Genomic DNA, 23865 nt, shown 5'->3' on the forward strand with positions numbered 1-23865 from the left:
ATAGCATAATTTAATCATCGGTTAAGAGCCGTGAGTGAAGGTCGTATACCAGGAGAAGACATGGTGACACTCTAAGGTCTCAGATAGTAATTCCTTGTTTGTGAATTCCTGATTTTAACTGAAGAAATTGCAAAAACGTAGGAAATTTAGGAGGTGAATTGAAGGAACCAGAGGTTGTTGAGTCTCAGAGGGAACATAAGGGGCACGTCCTTGTATACAGTAGAACATGCTCATACGTTGCTAAAACGTTATTGTTTGAAATGTGTTTACTGCATTTCACATATATATTTTTCTTCGTGACATTGTACGTTTATAAACATTACCCTCTCTTGAATATAAAGATTAGTTTTACAATCAGTTGCAATTATATGTTATCAAAACAATGTTCCTTTCTTTGTAGGTTTAAATATTGGAATTTTAGATTGAAATAACCATATGAGGCTTGTACTTACTGACAATATAGTGTTTTTTAATTCATTTATAACGGTTCCGTTTGATATAAAATCTTGTAACTTCTTCTCTACTTCGGCTGCATGAGTTGGCCACGATCTTGTTATATTACATTAGCCAATTTCATGGCCGGCCGCGGTGGTCTAGCGGTTCTAGGCGCTCAGTCCGAAACCACGCGACTGCTACGGTCGCAGGTTCGAATCCTGCCTCGGGCATGGATGTGTGTGATGTCCTTAGGTTAGTTAGGTTTAAATAGTTCTAAGTTCTAGGGGACTGATGACCATAGATGTTAAGTCCCATAGTGCTCAGAGCCATTTGAACCATTTGAACCTATTTCATGACTCACAAAAACTCTGATCAATAGGCACTAGCTTGTTGAGCTGTTGCTAAACAATGTTAGTAATAGACAGTCTGCGGGAAGAGCGGATTTTGCGAACAACATATTTGAAATGTAATAAATAATTAAATGAAGTAACAATTGAAAAGTAAGTACTATGAACTGTTGTACCGACTGTAGGATGTAGTCGCAAAACATAATGTAGAATTATTTCCCTCTGTTATTTTTGTGAAGGGGACGGTACCTCTGTGCTTTAGAAGCGAGCCAAGATGGACGCTTTTCTGTGATTACGGCAGATTTATATGGCACGCTGCCACTATCATTTACATTTTGACTAATGTGAGTCACACTATAAATTTATTGTTTGTGTGATAATTGTCTATAGTGATACTACGTAATATCTGTTTCATTTTCTGCTGTAGGTCATCATCAGCTATACTGCGTCTTGACGTGGTGAAAGGTTCCGTGTTCTTTAAATGCACATAGATGGTCCAGTACGAAGCATTTCTTCAGTGAGTAAATGTTTACGATGTCCAACGAAAGAAGTTTTCGTTTGAAGAGACATCCCCGGCATAGTAAAAGAATCAGAACGCACCTTACAGACAAAGTCATTGTCAAGTGCACCAAATAAGAGAAATGAATAAACCAAAACTATTTATTTAAGAAATTACGTAATTATTTTAATAAGTGTGTCTCACTCCCTAGCATTTATCCATGTGCGATCCCGTCAGAGTTAATAATAAAAGAAAATTTACAAGGCCCATTTCCCTTAGCTGCGCTAAATTTATGAAAGAATGTGTCTTATCGACTATGAGGGGTAATCAGATGAAACTCGAACACGTAACACAACGGGACCATGGAATGGTTCCGTTCAAAAGTAATCACCACGCACGTAAAGGCATGTATCCCACTGGGAGACGAGACTATCAATTAGTGTTTCGCAGAACGCGGTTGGCCGATGATGGATCCACAACTGCCCCCATTCTTGCACTTCCTCGTTTGGCTGAAACAGACGTCCACGCTTCTTCAGGTTGCCAAGGAGGTGAAAAATCACAAGATGAACGATCCTGGAAGTACGGAGGATATTTGCAGTGTTTCCCAAACAAATGGTTGAAGCGTAGCCTCCGCCCGATTGCCAGTGTGTGGGCGGATGTTATCGTGCTAGAGGCTAATTCCGTCCGACAGAATTCCTGGGTGTTTTGAAATGATGGCACGTCGCAGTTTCTTCATAGCGCTGCGCACTGATTGTGGTACCACGGGGTTCCAGAGGGCCCCTGCAGTTGTAGTTACGCCGTAACGACCGCTCCCACGCTCCTAATCAGACGAAGGCTGCGCTTCAGCGAACTGATTGGGGAACTGAGCAGCATTCTCCGTACATCCCGGGTAGTTCATTGTGTGATTTTCACGTCTTTGGCTACCTGAAGAAAGACGTATGCGGTCGTCGGTTTCAGTCGGACGAGGAAGTAAAAGAGTGAGTGCGGTTGTGGATCAATCAGCGGCCGACTGGACTCTACGAAACAGGAACTGATCGTGTCACCTCCCAGTGAGATAAATGTCTTAACGTGTGTGGTGTTTACTTTCGAATGGAACCATTCCGTAGTCCCGTTGTGGCTGGTGTTCCGTTTTTATTTGACTGCTCCTTGGATTTTATTTTCAATCCACGAGTCAGATCCAGTTTCCAGTTTGTTTCTGGGTAATTATAGTTATCCACTTTGTATATTTTGAAAGTATCAGGCTTAATTATCGCTACTTTGAGACTAGTCTACGCTTTTCGAAACACACACACCTTTCACTCATAAATGACTGGTGTATCATTGCTCTCCGTGACACTATTGTGCTCTTGTAAAACTTGTTTCTTGTATTTGTAAGTGTACTCCAGCGCATAAATAATTATTCTACACTTGTAAGTACGAGGGTCACTCCAAGAGAAATGCACACTATTTTTTTAAAAATACAGTTCTCATTCTGCATGTGTGAGAGTTTTACAGTGTGTAGATACAGCCTTCCCGCTTTTTTTCAAACTTAATTCAACCTGTTCCAGTGAGAGGCGCCGGCACAGCATGTCTTCAAGATGGCTGCTACACTTGACGTTCGTCAGAAGCAACGTGCTGTCATAGAATTCCTGTGCTGTGAAAACGAGACAGTGGGAAACATCCACAAGAGGTTGAAAAAGGTGTATGGAGATGCTGCTGTCGATCGCAGCACAGTTAGTCGGTAGGCAAGCAGATTACGTGATGAAAGCGGGCACGGCAATATTGAGTGAGGATTGTCCTCGCAGCGGCAGGCCTCGTACTGCACACACTCCAGACAATGTGCAGAGAGTTAACGAATTGGTGACTGCTGACAGACGCATCAAAGTGAGCGAATTGTCACGCTATGTTGGGACAGGGGAAGGAAGTGTTTGCAGAATACTGAAAGTGTTGGCGTTAAGAAACGTTTGTGCCAGGTGGGTTCCCAGGATGTCGACAGTGGCTCACAAAGAAACAAGAAAAACGGTATGCAGCGAACTTTTGGAACAGTACGAGAATGGTGGAGATGAATTTCTTGAAAGAATTTTGACAGGTGATGAAACATGGCTCCATCATTTTTCACCAGAGACGAAGAGGCAATCAATGAAGTGGCATCATGCAAATTCACCCAAGAAAAAAAATTCAAAACCACACCTTCTGCTGGAAGAGTTATGACTACGGTGTTTTCCGATTCCGAAGGACTCTTTCTTGTGGACATCATGCCAAGTGGAATCACCATAAATTCTGATTCATGTGTGACGACACTGAAGGAACTTCAAGCTCGACTGAGTCGTGTTCGACCGCATCGGCAAAAGCAGGATGTTCTGCTGTTGCACGACAATGCACGGTCACATGGCAGACAAAAGACCATGGAAGCGATCACAAAACTCGGATGGACAACACTGAAACACCAGCCTTACAGTCCTGACATGGCTCCATGTGATTATCATCTCTTTGGGAAGCTGAAAGACTCTCTTCGTTGAACAAGGTTTTAAGATGATGACTCCCTTGTGCACGCTGCCAAACAGTGGCTCCAACAGGTTGGTCCAGAATTTTACCGTGCGGGTGTACAGGCGCTGGTTCCAAGATGACGTAAGGCAGTTGAGAGGGATGGAAGTTATGTGGAAAAATGAAAATATTGTTCCTAAAGGATGTATCTACACACAGTAAACCTGTCAAAAATGTGGAATAAAAGATGGATACAAAAAAAGTGCGCATTTCTTTTGGAGTGACCCTCGTATATGCCGTTGCTACTTCACAAGGTAGATGACAACTTACAGGTTCGCCGATAAAATAGTAGTGGTCACCGATAGAGAACAGAAAATGAGCAGGGTGCTTAATAACACGAGTGTTAGATGATGGCTGTCATTACCAAATGAAAATAAAGGAAGTCGAGGTAATAGAGTGTACAGAAGGTGGGCGTGGTGTATGCCTAAATTTTAAATTCGGGCAAGACACCCTTGATGATATGGTTGAATTAACTGTCTCGTATGTAACAGAAATAAAGAAACAGTACACAAGAAAGACATAGGCTGGGTGGAATCTAAAAATATAAACTTTGATACCAGAAAAAGCGTAGGTGTCAACAGGTAAGACTGGTGACATACATATACGAGTCTGAGAGCTGTCCACCAAAACATTGGAATACTTCAAATAGGACAGGTTAACAAAGTTTCTGTTTTCTCCCCGCCCGAATGCTAGTCCATTATCGCATGCACTGCGCTACTCGTTTAGAAAAATACGTCACACAAAGCGTCGAATCTATTGTGAGTCTCGGCGAACGAGCCTGCTATGAAAGAGCGAATTTCTGAAAAGAATATACGCGACGTAGAATTTACTGAGTAAGCAGCTGTTCAGATTCAAAAAATATTACCCTGCGGTGAATATCTCTGAGGCCAATATTACACTTTCAAAGTTCCTTGACGTAAATTTTACAAAAGCTAGGATAACGCTGTCACTTTTATAAAAGGCGTGAAAAAAATAAAATATAAAAATATGAAACATCTTTTAAGAAATATATTTGACAAAAGTGTTTTACAATGTAATAGGGGCCTAAAGCAAGAAAATGTTTCGTAGTGGACCATGAATGCGCGCCTCTTGTACATCGTTAACTTATCTTTTTTAATTTGAGTGTGATTAAAAGCATAGTTTAAAAGCACGCGTGGATGCTTGGTGCTGAATTCAGCCATTATCTTCAAAAATAAAATGAAATCGGATTACATCACGTTGAGAGAAAAGTTCACAACAAAGATGGAAATATGTGTGTGTGTGTGTAAGAGAGAGAGAGAGAGAGAGAGAGAGAGAGAGAGAGGATGTGGCTGTTTTTGTGTGCATGTGTGTGTGTCTGTGAGAGAGAGAGATAGAGAGAGAGAGAGAGAGAGAGAGAGAGAGGGGGGGGGGATGTGGCTGTTTGCATGTCAGCGAGTGCTCACTGTTTCATTGCTGCAGTCTTACTGCAGTTTCTATAGCCATTTAGAATTATTTCGCCGTGCTTTCACAAAGCGAATACAGTTTTTTTCTTTCCGTTTTCAGTCACCTACTTATGCTGGGTGAATATCTACATAGCAGTAAGTGTAAATGACTCCTCCCTCCATCAGGACATCATACAATTCAGATTTCTCTTAGTGTAGAGATATTACTGCAGGACTGAAATTACGAAAAGGAGACGAAATTCAATATTTCTCTGCTGGGAAATAACTTTTTTGAGAAACAGGAGAAACAGCTCATCACAAAGTGCTTTTCAAAGCTTTCTGATGGTGTTGATAACAGTAATTTAATTATTTGTTGATGATGCGGTCCTCAGTTCGGTAATTGGTTTTATGCAGCTTTCCACTACAGTCCATCGTTTGCAGGTCTCTTCATCTGTGCATAGCTATTGCAGCTTACCTCCATCTGTACTCTATTCGAATCTTGGTCTGTCTCGCTGGTTTTTAACCTAGACACTTCCCTCCATTACGAAACTGACGTTTCCTTAAAACCTTAGAATGAATCCTGTCAATCGATCCACTCCTTTAGTCAGGTTTGGAAATAAATTTTTCTCCCAGTTCGACTCAGTACCTCTCCATTAATTCTTCGTTGTATCTACCTAATCTTCAGCAGTCTGTAACACAACGTTCCAAAAGTTATATTCCCTTCCTCTCTGAACCGTTTATCGTCCTCATTTCACTCTCGTACTAGAGTACCATGCACTCCTTTTTACTGTCTCACTTGCCAACCTTAATTCCCTGTAAATCGACTGATTTAATTCAGTTCCATCTCATTACCCTTCTTTTACTTTTGTTGTTGTTTATCTTATAACCTCTTTTTAAAATGCTGTCATTCCGTTCAGCTCCTTTTTCAAGTCTTTTACCGTCTTTGAGAGAATTATAGTGTCGGCGGCAAACCGACAAGTTTTCATTTATTCTCTCTGATCTGAACTTCGTTTCCCTTTCTAAGTTTCTCCTTGGCTTCCCTCATAGCTCGCTCAATGAATACATCGAATAACATCGGAGATAAGCTACAACCCTGTCTCATTCCCTTCTCGACTACAATTTTCGTGCCCTTCCACTCTCGTAGCTGCAGTCTGGATTCTGTACATGTCATGGATAACCTTTCCCAATTGTTGTGAACTTAGGACTTGCTTCCTCAAGCCTGTGTTCTAAGATAAGTGATAGGGTCACTATAATAATAATAACTTAACTGTATATGTGTGTACACTGCTTATGTGGTACATGGGGAATTGGAGTAGCTTCCTAACATAACTCTTATATCTGTCAATATGAGCTGTGTGACGTCCATAGTCACAAAAATTATTTTACATTTCACACTGAACCACGAATGCAATTTTTCTTGTGCAATTTGTGTATCAAACTCCTGTGCCTGAGCTTGCACTCTTTGACTCCTCATCACGGCTCAGAGACAATGTGCTGAACAGTAAGAGTCCATTCCCGCGACGTTCTTTCTTAAGCACTTGCGGTAGAAAGCGACATACAACAGATATACAGCATGTGTCAAGCAGTTCAACTCAATCTTGAATACACACAAATTGATACAACTCCACATACATTAGCCTCTAATTTTGTCTTGATTAGATTTGAGGTTCACCGATGACATTGTAATTCTGTCAGAGACAGCAAAGGACCTGGAAGAGCAGCTGAACGGAATGGACAGTGTCTTGAAAGGAAGATATGAGATGAACATCAACAAAAGCAAAACGAGGATAATGGAATGTAGTATAATTAAATGGGGTGATGCTGCGGGAATTAGATTAGGAAATGAGACACTTAAAGTAGTAAACGAGTTTTGCTATTTGGGGAGCATAGTAACTGATGATGGTCGAAGCAGAGAGGATATAAAATGCACACTGACAATGACAAGGAATGCGTTTCTGAAGAAGAGAAATTTGTTAACATCGAGTGTTGATTTAAGTGTCAGGAAGTCGTTTCTGAAAGTATTTGTATGGAGTGTAGCCATGTGTGGAAGTGAAACGTGGGCCATAAATAGTTTAGACAAGAAGAGAATAGAAGCTTTTGAAACGTGGTGCTACAGAAGAATGCTGAAGATTAGATGGGTAGATCACATAACTAATGAGGAGGTATTGAATAGGATTGGTGAGAAGAGAAGTTTGTGGCACAACTTGACTAGAAGAAGGGATCGGTTGGTAGGACATGTTCTGAGGCATCAAGGGATCACCAATTTGGTATTGGAGGGCAGCGTGGAGGGTAAAAATCGTAGAGGGAGACCAAGAGATGAATACACTAAGCAGATTCAGAAGGATGTAGGTTGCAGTAGGTACTGGGAGATGAAGAAGCTTGCAAGGATAGAGTAGCATGGAGAGCTGCATCAAACCAGTCTCTGGACTGAAGACCACAACAACAACAACAACAACAAGTAATTTAACAATCAATGAAACAATAAGTTTACTGTTACCAGTCACTATTTATTTATCTCCACGACGCGTTTTAAACCTCCATGAACAGGTACATTCACATTTCTTAGTATGACGTGCGTGTGTGTGTGTGTGTGTGTGTGTGTGTGTGTGTGTGTGTGTGTGTGTATGTGTTGTGTTACGATTTTTTGGAGGACCTTACGGCACATTCTTGTGGAGAAACAAAACAGTATTTCAGAAAATGGTTTTGGATTTTTGAGCAAAAAGACCCTTGTTTTGAGGTGTTGAATACATGCATTGGAATAAGTATTTCAGGTGGTGTATAAAACCGATTTTGTCAAGTATATATAGCTTAAACTTGACAAAATAGGATTTATACACCACCTGAAATACTTATTCCAACGCACGTATTCAGTATCTCAAAACAAAGATCTCCAAAATCCTTTAAAATGTATTCTGTAATAAAGTTAATATATATATACTTTGTACTTCGTGATAATGTTTCTCTTCTGCTATGTGATCACGCACCTGACGGTTTACGGACGCCATATTTGTTTACAAAATATGACAGTATACATGTGATGTGTTACGACAGTGAAAGAAACCTGTGACCACTGTAGGTACTCTATTTTACTTACTGTATTTTATTTTTACCGTTAGATTTACATTTAGTTTTTTGACAGAAAACCTGAAACCAATTTCTGAAATAGTGTTTTGTTTCTCCACTAGACAGTGCCTTTAAGTTCCACTAAAAGATCATAACACAACACAACACACACACGCGTAATACTAACAAATGTAAAACCGCCTGATAACGAAAGTTGAAACCTTTGAAACGCGTCGTGGAGATAAATAAACAGTACCAGCAAGTTTATCGTCTCATTTGATATCAGTAACAACTACAGTACAGCCTAACCGAAAAGTTCGCAGTTAAAATTTAACAATAGTTCCCGTCTCCCGTTCTGGCCACGGTTTTCTGGATCTCTCCTTAGTTACTGCAAGAGGAAATCCCATCCGGAATGTTCCCAACGGAGACTTTCTCTGCCCCGCTTACAGAACGCCTGGTGTTTTGAAAAGCCGCTGACATTCCATCGGTCATTATTCGGACAGCTCTCTCTACCTAGAGAGACAGAAGAAAGAGGTGTTGTTGTGTTTCCTCTGAGAAGAGTGAGCATGACAGGAATGTCGGCTGTGAGTTGTGACTTGGACTGTTGATATTTTTAAAAATATAGTAAATCCAACATATCGATATTCAAAGTACTATCATTATCTGCTCCCGATTTTTAGAGAAATAGTATCGATATAAAGACGTACCTGCCGAAAGAAAATATCGGCAGCACATTATAAATGTACTGCCGGTTTTAGAGCTGTATATTTAAGTACTGATTTATTATTGGATATTGTGTACATCAACATGCTAGCAGCCTACCTATCCCCCTTAGAGCAAGAACTGAAAGGAAATGCATGTTCACGCTTGGCGATAACCATTGCTAACATTTGCTAACAATGGTAACTACATGTAAGAGGCACAACAAAAGGTGTCCAAAGAGTGCATCGTTCGGTTTCATCACATATCGGTTTGTCCAGAACACTTCATGTCGACTTCCCTGCTTTTTCATTTCTGCCAACGCTAGCAACCTAGCAGCTGTAACGTCAAAACTGCGTGGTGAAGCCAAACATTGGATTTTCTGTTGGCAGCGCCCATCTCCAAAGTCGTGATAACGTCAGCATTTTCCCTCACACGTCTCCGCCCAACGCAAAGACCAATCCCGTCATTTAATTTTTGATCATCATTGTCGCAACTGTTTTTGAAGAATGCCGATGCGAAAAAAATAGCACACTATCTGCGTTAAAAACTGCTTTTTAACCGCAACTAGTGTGCTATTTTTTCATGTCAGAAATCTTGTTATTCCATTCACAACGCTACCCCCAAATGCAATTGGACTTCCTGGTTTGTGCCCCTTATGCTTGTTTCACGCAGTCAAAGAGAAAGATTGGACGTGACGAAAGCTCAAAAAATACCAAGACTCCTTCACACAGTGAAAGTAAATTATGTTCTACTGCGATGTCAAAAAGACGACTTAAAATATTTACCGAAAATTGTGAAAAAACATAAAATGAAAACATTGTCATTCGATATTGTCAACTGGTATCGATATATTGAGAAATCTGCGGAGAATGTCGACATTATGTATCGATTTTCGTATGAGATGTATCGATGTATTGATATTTTACAGCCGCGAGGGATTAGCCGAGCGGTGTGGGGCGCTGCAGTCATGGACTGTGCGGCTGGTCCCGGCTGAGATTCGAGTCCTCCCTCGGGCATGGGTGTGTAAGTTAGGTTAAGTATGGCTCAAATGGCTCTGAGCACTATGGGACTTAACATTTGAGGTCATCAGTCCCCTAGAACTAAGAACTACTTAAACCTAACTAACCTAAAGACATCACACACAGCCATGCCCGAGGCAGGATTCGAACCTGTGACCGTAGCGGTCGCGCGGTTCCAGACTGTAGCGCCTAGAACCGCTCGGGCACCCTGGCCGGCTAGGTTAAGTAGTATGTAAGCTTAGGGACTGGTGACCTTAGCAGTTAAGTCCCATAAAATTTCTCACACATTTGAACATTTGATATTTTACAGACAGCCGTAATTGTGACGTGCTCTGTGCGGAATTGTACACCTCAGTATGAGATCATTCTGGTTAGTACAATTACGTAATCTTTGGCGGCGAGATTGACTCGCGGACTCAGTGAAGTATCGTTTAAATTGGTTTTCATTTTCAGCATACTGATATTTCTGGAACAATATTCGTCAGATTTTTCATTTGTACTAGCTGCTGTGTAAGTAACTTATTAACCTCTTACCTTTCACTGGGCCTGAGAGGCCCGTCCGTGATGTTTAATATTTTCTCTAATAGTAACTATAGATATTATTTTAATGAAATTCCGTGACTTTTCCTAATTTGTCAAGTTAGTCATAATTTTGGAAAAAATTATAAAAATTTACTTATGGATTTCTGTTAAAGTGTTGGTGCACATTTCCTCCCGTACGGCCTCGCAGGACCGTGTGGTTAGTAGCAATTTTTCGACATCCAGATGTCTGTCCGCGCAGTATTTGCTACGTCATTTGCCACTGCTGACTTTCAGTGTTATTCTTTCAGTAATCAACAGCCCCCTTTATGATAAGCACGTGTCCATTTTAGTGCATTATTTCATAACAGTTATCTGTTCTACAAACTGAAAGCGTTACGGAGATGAGGACTAGCAGATGAGTAGATAAGGGAATTTTTGGTACAGTCTTATGATTATGAAAACTCATCTAGTGAATGTGAATCTTCCACTGAAGAAGATGATGAGGTAGATATCACAGTAAACTCAGAATGACTCGAAGATGATGATCGTGAAGAATTCCTTTACGAAGATGGGGAAGAACAATTTAGTGCAAATTCTGTTGAGGGTGACTTACTGTTTCCTTGTAATGGGAATGAAATATGGGATACAGCTCCTCAAGCTGGAATTTCTGGTAGTGGTGCAAAAAGGATGTATTGAAAGAAGACCACGGACCTACAAGTTATTCGTTTAGGAACAGTGAAAATGAAGAATCTTGTTTTAATTTGTTCTTTCGTGTACCCCTCACTGGCAATGTATGTGTGAACCAACAAGGAAGATCTAATCGTTTACGAGGACTGGGTAGATATAGATATGGATGAAATGAAAAAAATTATTGGTGGTCTGACTGGAGTTTGCAAGCCAAGAAATGAAGGTATCAATCAGCTTTGGAGTGTCGAGAATCCCCGACCACAGTTCGATTAAATTATATCTCGCAATCGCATCCATGCTATTCTGAGAGTGTTGCGCTTTGACAGTGCAGCAGCGCTGCGTGATCGTAGGTCAAGTGACAAATTGGAACCAATCAGAGAAGTTTTTGAAATGTGGGAAATTAGAAACACCTACATCTCAGGATGGTGCATGTTCGTGGATGAACAGTCGGTCACATTCTGAGGTCGCTGTCCGCTTCGACTGCACAGGCCATCAAAACCAGGTAGGTACGGAACGAAGTTCTGAGTAATTTGTGATAGTGCAACAAGCAACTGCTGGAAGATGAAAGTGTACTTGGGGAAGGAGAAAGACACCAGAGCCGTACAAATTGGAGACAATGTTGTGTAAACCCTAGTGACTGAACTTGAAAACCGTAGACATAATGTCACCTATGATAATTTTTTTAGATCTCTCTATTCAGCTCATTAATTTGTTGTCAAAAGATGTGACAATAGTCGATACTACCAGAGAAAACAAGGGTGAACTGCCTGCCGATTTTATTACACCTAAAGGGCCTGTTGACTTCCAACCAGAAATGATGACAGCCTCTTACGTCGCTAAGAAAAACAAAGTTGTTACCCTCCTCAGCTCTCTTCAGGACCAACCACCAGTATCATCATCACAAGTCATGAAAGCTGAAGTTATAATGACAGACAGTGCCATAAAAGTCGGCATTGACACCGTGGACCAGAAGACGCAATGCTACAGTGTGAAGAGTTAAAACAAGGGGCTAGCCATTGGTGGTTTTCTTCAACATGATTAATGTAAGTGTAATGAATGCATACATAATTTGCATGAAAAATGAGACGTCAGACTTTGATCGTCAATTTGGAAAAGCAACTATCAGGGTTAATGAAATCAATAAATTCTTTATATCCACGTCCACATCTACTCTGCAAATCGCACTTATGTGCCTGGCAGAGGGTTCATCGAACCACCTTCACAATAATTCTCTTTTATTCCACTCTCGAATACCGCGCAGAAAAGACGAACACTTGTACCTTTGTGTGCGAGCTCTGATTTCCCTTATTTTATTATGATGATCGTTTCTGCCTATGTAGGTCGGCGTCGACAAAATATTTCTGCATTCTGAGGAGAAAGTTGGCGATTGAAATTTCGTGAGAAGATTTCCACCACAACTAAAAACACCCCAATTTTTAATAGTGTCCATCCTAAATCCAGTATCGTGTTCGTGACTCTCTCTCCCCTATTTCGCGATAGTACAAAACCTGCTGCTCTTAGCTCAGTAGCGCTGTATCCAGGAAGCGCAGTGTAACACCAACTAAGAAAAGAAGATGTGCATATTGTGTAGAGGAGAATGATAGAAAAAGTCAAATTACATGTTAGAAGTGCATCAAACCTGTATGCTCGAAACATTCTGCTATTTGCAATAAGAATAAAAGCCATCAGTAAAAGTATAAAAATTGTATTTTTTAAAATATGTTCCTTAAATAAATTAAAATCCATGGAGAAGAAATAAAAACTTTGAGGTTCGCGATGACATTGTAATTCTGTCACAGACAGCAAAGGACTTAGAAGAGTAGTTGAACGGAATGGACAGTGTCTTGAAAGGAGGATATAAGATGGACATCAACCAAAAGCAAAACGAGGATAATGAAATGTAGTCGAATTACGTCGGGTAACGCTGAGGGATTTAGATTAGGAAATGAGACACTTAAAGTAGTAAAGGAGTTTTGCTATTTGGGGAGCAAAATAACTGATGATGGTCGAAATAGAGAGGTTATAAAATGTAGACTGGCAATAGCAAGGAAAGCGTTTCTGAAGAAGAGAAATTTGTTAACATCGAGTATTGATTTAAGTGTCAGGAAGTCGTTTCTGAAAGTATTTGTATGGAGTGTAGCCATGTATGGAAGTGAAACATGGACGATAAATAGTTTGGACAAGAAGAGAATAGAAGCTTTCGAAATGTAGTGCTACAGAAGAATGCTGAAGATTAGATGGGTAGATCACATAACTAATGAGGAGATATTGAATAGAATTGGGGAGAAGAGGAGTTTGTGGCACAACTTGACTAGAAGAAGGGACCGGTTGGTAGGACATGTTCTGAAGCATCAAGGGATCACCAATTTAGTACTGGAGGGCAGCATGGAGGGTAAAAATCGTAGAGGGAGACCAAGAGATAATTACACTAAGCAGATTCAGAAGGATGTAGGCTGCAGTAGGTACTGGGAGATGAAGAAGCTTGCACAGGATAGAGTAGCATGAAGGGCTGCATCAAACCAGTCTCAGGACTGAAGACCGCAGCAACAACAACATTTTATATCATTATAAAACGTAAGTACGAGCGGTTCAGTAAGTAATGCCTCAAATTGTTTTAAAAGCCATTAATGTACATAGTCAAACGTCCTTGTTGGTGCTTCACATTTGATGTTTGTTCTGTGCGCCAGTGAATTTTCGAACCGTTCTGGCAGATGACATAGCAGTAGTAGAGCGTCAAAATGGCGTCTACGTTACAAGCAGCGTGCTGTTATTGAATTCTTGTGTACAGGAAAAGAAACCGTGGCGGACATCCATAAAAGTTTGTGGGCAGTGTATGGCGATGCTGCAGTTGGTACGGCTACAGTTCGGCGATGGGTAAAGAAAGTTACAGCCTCAGGAAGTGCAGAAACAGAGCTCCATGATCAGCCACGCTCGAGACGTCCTGTCACAGCCACTGCTCCAGACATGTTGAATCGTGCGGATGCCATTATTCGTGTGGTGTCGATAGCTACGATGCCACAAAGTAGGTGCGCTCTGCTAGGTTGGCACTACGACACTAACACCGACGACAGCGACTTCTAGCCGGCGCTGTGCGTCTCTACGAGCGCCGCTCCACATTCTACCCATTTGATTCCGAGGAGACGACCAAGCAACATTGTTTCTATTTCATAGTGGGCGAGCCACTATAGATTTGCCTTTGTAACTACTAGTAGGTGTTATCGTTGATACGTGTACGACTTCGCACCTACGTGCTCATCTCAGCCAAAGTAAAGTAAGCCTAATGTAATCCTAATTCTGACTATATTAAGCTTGTGAAATCTACCACCAGTGCCGAAGGATTTTACCATTTCCTGCTCCTAGTGACTTCCTACATTCGTCCTACCCTTCAGTTTACAGGAGCGGACCCACGCGCGGCCTTCCAGGCCGGATACAAAAATTCGTGCCCCCCGGCCCGTCACAACTCGTCAATTGGCTCTACAGTGGTCGGTCAGCATTCGAAATGCGTCTCCAAGGACCGAGACTCTCGGATATCCAAAGAAGCGCTCACGAGGGTTCCACGAAAGCTCACATCGGACCACAAGATTCAAAGAAAGACCATTTCATCTGAATTGTTGGAGCGTTTTGAGACCGACGGAGAGGCCTTTCTGACACAGATCGTTACGGGGGACGAAAGCTTGGTGCACCACTTTGTCCTGGAAACAAAAAGGCAGTCTATGGAGTGACATCATCCTCAGTCACCACAGGAGAAGAAATTCAAGACAACCCCCTCTGCCGGAAAAGTCACTGAGACAGTCTTCTGGGACTGTGATGGCGTTAATCTTGTGGATGTGATGCCAAGAGGATCAACCATCAGTTCAGAGGCATACGTGAAGACTCTGAATAAACTCAACTGTCTCCGATGTGTTTGATCGTTCAAGAATCCAGCAGAAATATTGCTCTAACACGATAATGCACACACATGTCTGAGATCCCGGGAACACATCGTCAAATTGGGTTGGACATCACTGCCTCATCCAACCAACAGTCCAGACCTGGCACCCTCAGACTTCCATCTCTTTAGACCGCTTAAAGATTCTCTACAGGGAACACACTTTGAAGATAACGAGAGTGTGTTACCCCTACAGGACAAGAGCTTTTACCAGCAGGAAACAGATGCTCTTCCGCAACGTTGGCATACGGTCATAGAATGTGATGGAGACTACGCAGAAAAATACGACATCGACAAGGCATTTTAATGTATGTTCTCGTCAAATTCTGAAGCTTAACAATTAATATGTTCTGAGAAAAAAATGCGGGGCATTACTTACTGAACTACCCTCGTATACAGCTTATAAAGTTACTTCCAATGAGATTTTCGGACACGGAAACGTAATCCAACTGATGACGCACACAAATCAGTCACGGAATCGTTGAGTCTCTCACAGCCAGTTCTTGATGTACTGCACACTGTGCCATCCACCAGGTAATCTCGCTGACGCTTGTTTCATAGTTTACCCGGCAATATAAGAACCGACGAAGTGGATCAGCGAGAACTTTGGGTCAACAAAGGAAGCGCAGAGGCCACTCAGACCAACAGCAGTATACTTAGGCACAGCGCACTTGCGGAAAGGTGTACGGTGGGATGACAGGGGCGCGCATCGACGCTGACGTCGCTCGACATAAACTGCGCCGCCCGTGGACACCCACGGACAAACTGGCCAAGGCGGAGTACGCGCCGAGTGACAGGAGTCACACACGAGCTGTGGAATGTACCTCGCTGTGAACGGGAACTAGGCACACGCCTACAAAAGCCATTAGAGTTGCACAAGGCTGTGCATGTACGTCTATAAGAGTACTCTGCAATTAACACATAACTATATATGACGGTAGTATCTGTTCCCGAAAGAACAGTTACCGTGGATGACCATGCAGCTTTGCTAGAAATGAAATGATAATTAAATGGACACCCTAGCTGCAAACAGGCGTTGATGTACTTCATTAACATGTTGTGTGGACATGTTGGGAATGTGGATCTCACGGGGAGCGTGCAAGGGATAAGTCCCTGCAGACGCACTATTCTCTGTGCCCGCGGTGGCTCAGATGGCACAGCCGGCACGGTAGCTCAGCGTGTTCGGTCGGAGGGTTACGTGCCCTCTGTAATAAAGAAACTGAGTTAATCGATCAACAACGAACTTCAATGGATGTCTTACGACGTCCGCCCCAAGCAGATGCAAAGAACAAAAGCGAACAGAATAAGATCCAAGAAAAAAAAAAAAGATGGATAAAGCGTCTGCCATGTAAGCAGGAGATTCCGGGTTCGAGTCCCGGTCGGGGCACACATTTTCAACATGTTCCTAATGAAGTACATCAACGCCTGTTTGCAGCTAGGGTGTCCATTTAATTTTCATTTCATAACACATAACTGTTTGGCGGCTGGTTCGTGGAAACACTTTTTGACTATATCTTGATCGTCCCACTATAGAATATCCCGTGGGAAAAACAGACGCGTAAATCTTGCCGTACTAGCTCTGATTTCTCTTATTTCTTTTACGATACCCGTTCCTCCCTACGTAGGTGGAAGTCAACAAAATATCTGGCACTAGGAAGAGATACCTGCTGATTGAAATTTCGCGAAAACATCTTGCTGCAACAAAAAGTCTTTGTTTTATGATTCCCACCCACAATTGAGGATGTGTTAGATGACGATCAGCTTGGCTTTAGGAAAGGTAAAGACAGCAGAGAGGCAAAACCAAAGAAAAATCAATGCACGTTCGTAGGATTTGCTGATCTGGGGAAAGCGTTCGAAAATGTTCGAAATTTTGAAAAAAATAGGGGTAAGCTACACGGAGAGATGGATAATATAAAATATGTGCAAGAGCCAAGACGGAATAATAAGAGTGATCGACTGAGAACGAAGTGCTCGTATTAAAAAGGGTGTAAGACAGGGACGTGATCTTTCCCCCCTATTGCTCAACCTGTACATCGAAGAAGCATTGATGCAAATAAAAGAAAGCCTGAGGAGAAAGGCTATCAATGATACGATTCGCTGATGACATTGCTGTTCTGAGTGAAACTGAAGACGAATTACATTATATGCTGAATGGAGTGAACTATCTAATGTGTACAGAAAACGGACTGAGAGCAAATCGAAGGAAGACGGAAGTAATGAGAAGTAGCAGAACTGAGAACAGCGAGAAACTTAACATCAGGATTAATGGTCCCGAACTAGCTGAGGTTATGGAATTCTGCTACCTGGGCAGCAAAATAACCAATGACGGACGGGGCAAGGAGGACATTAAAAGCAGACTAGCAATGGCATAAAGGGAATTTCTGGCCAAGAGAAATCTACTATTATCAAAGATAGGTCTTAATTTCAGGAATAAATTTCTGAGAATGTACGTTAGGAGCGCAGCATTGTATGGTAGTGAAACATGGGCTGTGGGAAAACAGGAACAGAAGACAACCGAAGCATTTGAGATGTGGCGTGACAGACGAATGTTGAAAATTCTGGGCAGAATCGTATAGGAAAGGAATATGAGGAAAACACTGACAAGGAGGAGGGACAGGGTGATAGGGCATCTTTTAAGACATCAGTGAATGACTTCCATGGTACTCTATGGAGCTGTAGAGAGCAAAAACTGTAGAGTAAAACACAGATTGAATACATTTAGCAAATACCTGAAGACGTAGGTTGCAAGTGCTACTCTGACATGAAGAGGTTGGCATCAAACCAACCGGAAGACTGAAAAAAAATGCACCCAGTTGCTTACCATATCCATGACACTTGCTTCTGTTTCTAGATAATACGTAACAGTAGCTTTTATTTTAACTTCTTGGAAGTCCTCCAGCGATACTATCACGTAACAATCCCGTTCCACGAAGCAATTTTCCAGAAGAGGACGGAAAAGCGTACTACAGGCAGTCTGTTTAGCATATTTCTTGCACCTCGTAAGTGTTCTGAAAGTTCATTAGAGGCTGCTTATGAACTATGTCATTAAACCTCCTGGAAACGTAGAAACATGGCAACCATTTGAGATCCCCAGTCGATAGCAATTATGACTTCTTGCGACTAAAGAGCCAGTTGTGTTCAACGACAATGATAGTTGCTGAATCAATGCTGGTTCTATGTCAATAGATTGTTTTCTCCAAAGTATTTCGTAATGATGGAAGGTAGTATATGTTCCAAGATCAATCCTACATCAAACCGATGCCAACGATGCGTGGCTAAAATTCAGCAGTTCACTTGTATTTCCTTTGTTGTGGTTGTTGTTCTTATTGTTGTGGTCTTCAGTCCTGAGACTGGTTTGATGCAGCTCGCCTTGCTACTCTATCCTGTGCAAGCTTCTTCATCTCCCACTACCTACTGTAGCCTACATCCTTCTGAATCTGCTTAGTGTATTCATCTCTAGGTCTCCCTCTACGATTTTTACCCTCCACGCTGCCCTCTAGTACTTAATTGGTGATACCTTGATGCCTCAGAACATGTCCTACCAACCGATCCCTTCTTATAGTCAAGTTGTGCCACAAACTCCTCCTCTCCCCAGTTCTATTCAATACCTTCTCATTAGTTATGTGATCTACCCATCTAATCTTCAGCATTCTTCTGTAGCATCACGTTTCGAAAGCTTCTATTCTCGTCTAAACTATTTATCGTCCATGTTTCACTTCCATACATGGCTACACTCCATACAAATACTTTCAGAAACGACTTCCTGACACTTAAATCAATACTCGATGTTAACAAATTTCTCTTCTTCAGAAAAGCTTTCCTTGCCATTGCCAGTCTACATTTTATATCCTCTCTACTTCGACCATCATCAGTTATTTTGCTCCCCAAATTGCAAAACTCCTTTACTACTTTAAGTGTCTCATTTCCTAATCTAATTCCCTCAGCATCACCCGACTTAATTCGACAACATTCCATTACCCTTGTTTTTCCTTTTGTTGACGTTCATCTTATACCCCCCTTTCAAGACACTGTCCATTCCGTTCAACTGGTCATCAAAGTCCTTTGCTGTTTCTGACAGAATTACAATGTCATCGGGGAACCTCAAAGTTTTATTTCTTCTCCATGGGTTTTAATACCTACTCCGAACTTTTCTTTTGTTTCCTTTAGTGCTTGCTCAATATACAGATTGAATAACATCGGGGAGAGGCTACAACCCTGTCTCACTCACTTCCCAACCACTGCTTCCCTTCTTATAACTGCCACCTGGTTTCTGTACAAATTGTAAATAGCCTTTCGCTCCCTGTATTTTTCCCCTGCCACCTTCAGAATTGGAAAGAGAGAATTCCAGTCAACATCGTCAAAAGCTTTCTCTAACTCTACAAATGCTAGAAACGTATGTTTGCCTTTCCTTAATCTTTCTTCTAAGATAAGTCGTATGGTCAGTATTGCCTCACGTGTTCCAACATTTCCACGGAATCCAAACTGATCTTCCCCGTGGTCGGCTTCTACCAGTTTTTCCATTCGTCTGTAAAGAATTCGCGTTAGTATTTTGCAGCTGTGACTTATTAAACTGATAGTTCGGTAATTTTCACATCTGTCAACACCTGCTTTCTTTGGGATTGGAATTATTATATTCTTCTTGAAGTCCGAGGGAATTTCGCCCGTCTCATACATCTTGCTCACCAGATGGTAGAGTTTTGTCAGGACTGTCTCTCCCAAGGCTGTCAGTAGCTCTAATGGAATGTTGTCTACTCCCGGGGCCTTGTTTCGACTTAGGTCTGTCAGTGCTCTGTCAAACTCTTCGCGCAGTATCATATCTCCCATTTCATCTTCATCTACCTCCTCTTCCATTTCCATAATATTGTCCTCAAGAACATCGCCCCTGTATAGACCCTCTATATACTCCTTCCACCTTTCTGCTTTCCTTTCTTTGCTTAGAACTGGGTTTCCATCTGAGCTGTTGATATTCATGCAAGCGGTCCTCTTTTCTCCAAACGTCTCTTTGGTTTTCCTCTAGGCAGTATCTATCTTACCCCTCGTGAGATAAGTCTCTACATCCTTACATTTGTCCTCTAGCCATCCCTGCTTTGCCATTTTGCACTTCCTGTCGATCTCATTTTTGAGACTTTTGTACATCTTTTTGCTTGCTTCACTTACTGCATTTTTATATTTTCTCCTTTCATCAATTAAATTCAGTATCTCTTCTGTTACCCAAGGATTTCTACTAGCCCTCGTCTTTTTACCTAGTTGGTCCTCTGCTGCCTTCACTATTTTATCCCTCAAAGCTACCCATCTTCTACTGTATTTTTCCCCCATTCCTGTCAATTTTTCCCTTATGCTCTCCCTGAAACTCTGTACAACCTCTGGTTTAGTCAGTTTATCCAGGTCCCGTCTTCTTAAATTGCCAACTTCTTGCAGTTTCTTCAGTTTTAATCGACAGTTCATGACCAACAGATTGTGGTCAGAGTCCACACCTTCCCCTGGAAATGTTTTACAATTGAAAATCTGGTTCCTAAATCTCTGTCTTACCAGTATATAATCTATGTGAAACCTTCTAGTATCCCCAGGACTCTTCCATGTATACAACCTTCTTACATGATTCTTGAACCAAATGTTAGATATGATTAAGTTATGATCTGTGCGAAATTCTACTAGGCGTCTTCCTCTTTCATTTCTTAGCCCCAATCCATATTCACCTACTACGTTTCCCGACGCCCGGGTTCCCGGGTTCGATTCCCGGCGGGGTTAGGGATTTTCTCTGCCTCGTGATGGCTGGGTGTTGTGTGCTGTCCTTTGGTTAGTTAGGTTTAAGTAGTTCTAAGTTCTAGGGGACTGATGACCATAGATGTTAAGTCCCATAGTGCTCAGAGCCATTTTTTTACTACGTTTCCTTCTCTCCCTTTTCCTACTCTCGAATTCCAGTCAGCCATGACTATTAAATTTTCGTCTCCCTTCACTACCTGAATAATTTCTTTTATCTCATTATAAATTTCATAAATTTCTTCATCATCTGCAGAGTTAGTTGGCATATAAACTTGTGCTACTGTAGTAGACGTGGGCTTCGTGTCTATCTTGGCCACAATAATGCGTTCACTATGCCGTTTGTAGTAGCTTACCCGCACTCCTTTTTTTTTTATTCATTATTAAACCTACCCCTGCACTACCCCTATTTGATTTTGTATTTGTAACCCTGTATTCACCTGACCAAAAGTCTTGTTCCTCTTGCCACCCAACTTTACTAATTCCCACTGTATCTAACTTTAACCTATCCATTTCCCTTTTTAAATTCTCTAACCTACATGCCTGATTAAGGGATCTGACATTCCACGCTCCGATCCGTAGAACGCCAGTTTTCTTTCTCCTGATAACGACATCCTCTTGAGTAGTCCCCGCCCGGAGATCCGAATGGGGGACTATTTTACCTCCGGAATATTTTACCCAAGAGGACGCCATCATCATTTAATCACACAGTAAAGCTGCATGCCCTCGGGAAAAATTAAGGCTGTAGTTTCCCCTTGCTTTCAGCCGTTCGCAGTACCACAACAGCAAGGCCGTTTTGGTTAGTGTTACAGCGCCGGATCAGTCAATCATGCAGACTGTTGCCCCTGCATCTACTGAAAAGGCTGCTGCCCCTCTTCAGGAACCACGCGTTTGTCTGGCCTCTCAACAGATACCCCTGCGATGTGGTTGCACCTACGGTACGGCTATCTGTATCGTTGAGGCACGCAAGCCTCCCCACCAACGGCAAGATCCTTGGTTCATAGGGGGGATTTCCTTTGTAATTGATACGATTCGTCTACCTTTAAAGATTTTGATTGTTGGTCTTCGTCCCACGAACGATCGTATATGATTTCTAAAAATTGAACTATTTCACCAGAGTATTCCAAATGGAACCTAATGTGATACAAAACGTTGACTGAAGACTTGTCTTTGTTAAGAAATTTAAACAGCCTAGCTGCACTACGTGTATCTAATTCCCAATAACTCCTGTCGCTACCTGTTCTTCATTCGAATTCTGGAATATTTACTGTATCCTTTTTGGTTAAGGAAATTCAGTAAACGGTGTTTAGCAACTTTGCTTAAGTGAAGCTGTCGTCGGTTGTACTTCCATAGGGCAGAGACTGTGTTGCTTGTGTCTTGACTCTGGTATCCTTAAAGCTCGACCAAAATAGCTTCCTATTTACTGCCTGATTTCGGGAGAGAGTTCCTTTGTGGCAGCTACTAAAATCACCTGTTTCAAGTTTCAAGCATCTGAAAACCGATTACAATATTGATTTTGCGTTGTTTTAAACGTGGCAAGCCTGTATCCAGTTCCTGACTTGTTTTGTGTGCCCTGGGTGATACCAGCAGTTCCAACAACAGAGAAGGGATATCTCAAAATAAACAAGCCATGGATTCCGCCTTAGCAGCGAACTCCCCTCGCCAGTAGAAAGGAAACTAGCGGAGTACTCGCCAGAAAAGAGCCCGTGGGCACTGCACGTGTGGTATAGGCTAGGTTCCATTCCGCCAGCTGGAGGGCAATGCCAATCAACTGTGATGGAAAAATGTTAGGTAAACTACAAAACAACTTTCGGCTGGAGATTCAGAGATAAATCGCCAACAAACATTGCGCCAGCAGACTGTATAAACTTACTACTGACTGTGTTTTTTCGGATTACAACTAGTATGGAAGAAGAACACAGGTGAGAAACAGCATTTCGTATTTACACGCCACTGCAGCAGGAAAACGGGACCTGTTCGTTAAACAGGCGAACATTCTCTCTCTCTCTCTCTCCCTCATTTCTTTTTGTTTGTAATAATACTTTTGATAAAGTCACGACCGAGCCGTGGTAAAAAATGCTGTTTTGAAGAGCGCGCCGCAGCGCGTAGTGTGAAGCAGTCGCCCTCCGTTTCTGGCGGTGGCGCCGCTGTGGCAACCGCACTTTTGGTGTCTCCCTCTGGTGGGAAAGGGGAAAGATTCCTGTTAACGTGCATTTAAGGGGCGCTAAGAGCTCGCCAGTTGGTCAGTTAGTGTCTGTCTGTCGTTCGGAGTGCTATTTGTCTGTCGTTCGGATCAACTTTTAAAGCCGGCACTCCGCCAGTAAGAGAACTCAGCGAGTGGTCGCCCGGTCGGGGCTTAGTTCCTGCATCTGAGTCTGCGCGTTAGGCCGCCAGTCTGCTCGAGTTCGTTCAGGCAATGATCACTGGCGGTTGGATCGATCGGATGGTCAGTCGCGCACTGAGACACATGATGACTTGTCCGTCTTGAGCGTCGGCGCATGTGAGGTCGCCACGTGAGTCCAGTGGGACGCGGCGTATAGCGAGCGGTAGTGGCTTCGCGGTCAACACGAGAGCAACAGGAGTCAACCCACGACATCAGTCTGGCCGGTGCGAGCTGCGAGGCCGTGAGACGGGAGATCGGCGCGCCTTCCTGCGTCCGTTGAAGTGGCTGAGAGCGATTTGGGGGTGTTGCGCCAGGTCTTCTCGAGAAATTGCAGTTTATTAGAAGTTCAGTGATTGGTGATATGTTGTTTGATTTACCCTTGTTAAATTCTACTTGTTTTCTTGGTGAGGTCACCAGCCGTTTTGCTTTGGGGTCGTCCCACCATTCTTCTCCGTTTGCCCAACCACTGGAAGGTGGTTGTTTATAAATTGGGTGGTCCGTTTTTCCCTTGTGGAGTTGGGGCGGGTGAGAGCAACCTGCGGTTCGGGTTGCTCGGTAATCTCCCTATCAATCTACCGTACGTTAGTAGCTGTC

This window comes from Schistocerca serialis, chromosome 8, assembly GCF_023864345.2.
Source record: "Schistocerca serialis cubense isolate TAMUIC-IGC-003099 chromosome 8, iqSchSeri2.2, whole genome shotgun sequence".
In the NCBI taxonomy this organism is placed as follows: Eukaryota; Metazoa; Arthropoda; class Insecta; order Orthoptera; family Acrididae; genus Schistocerca; species Schistocerca serialis.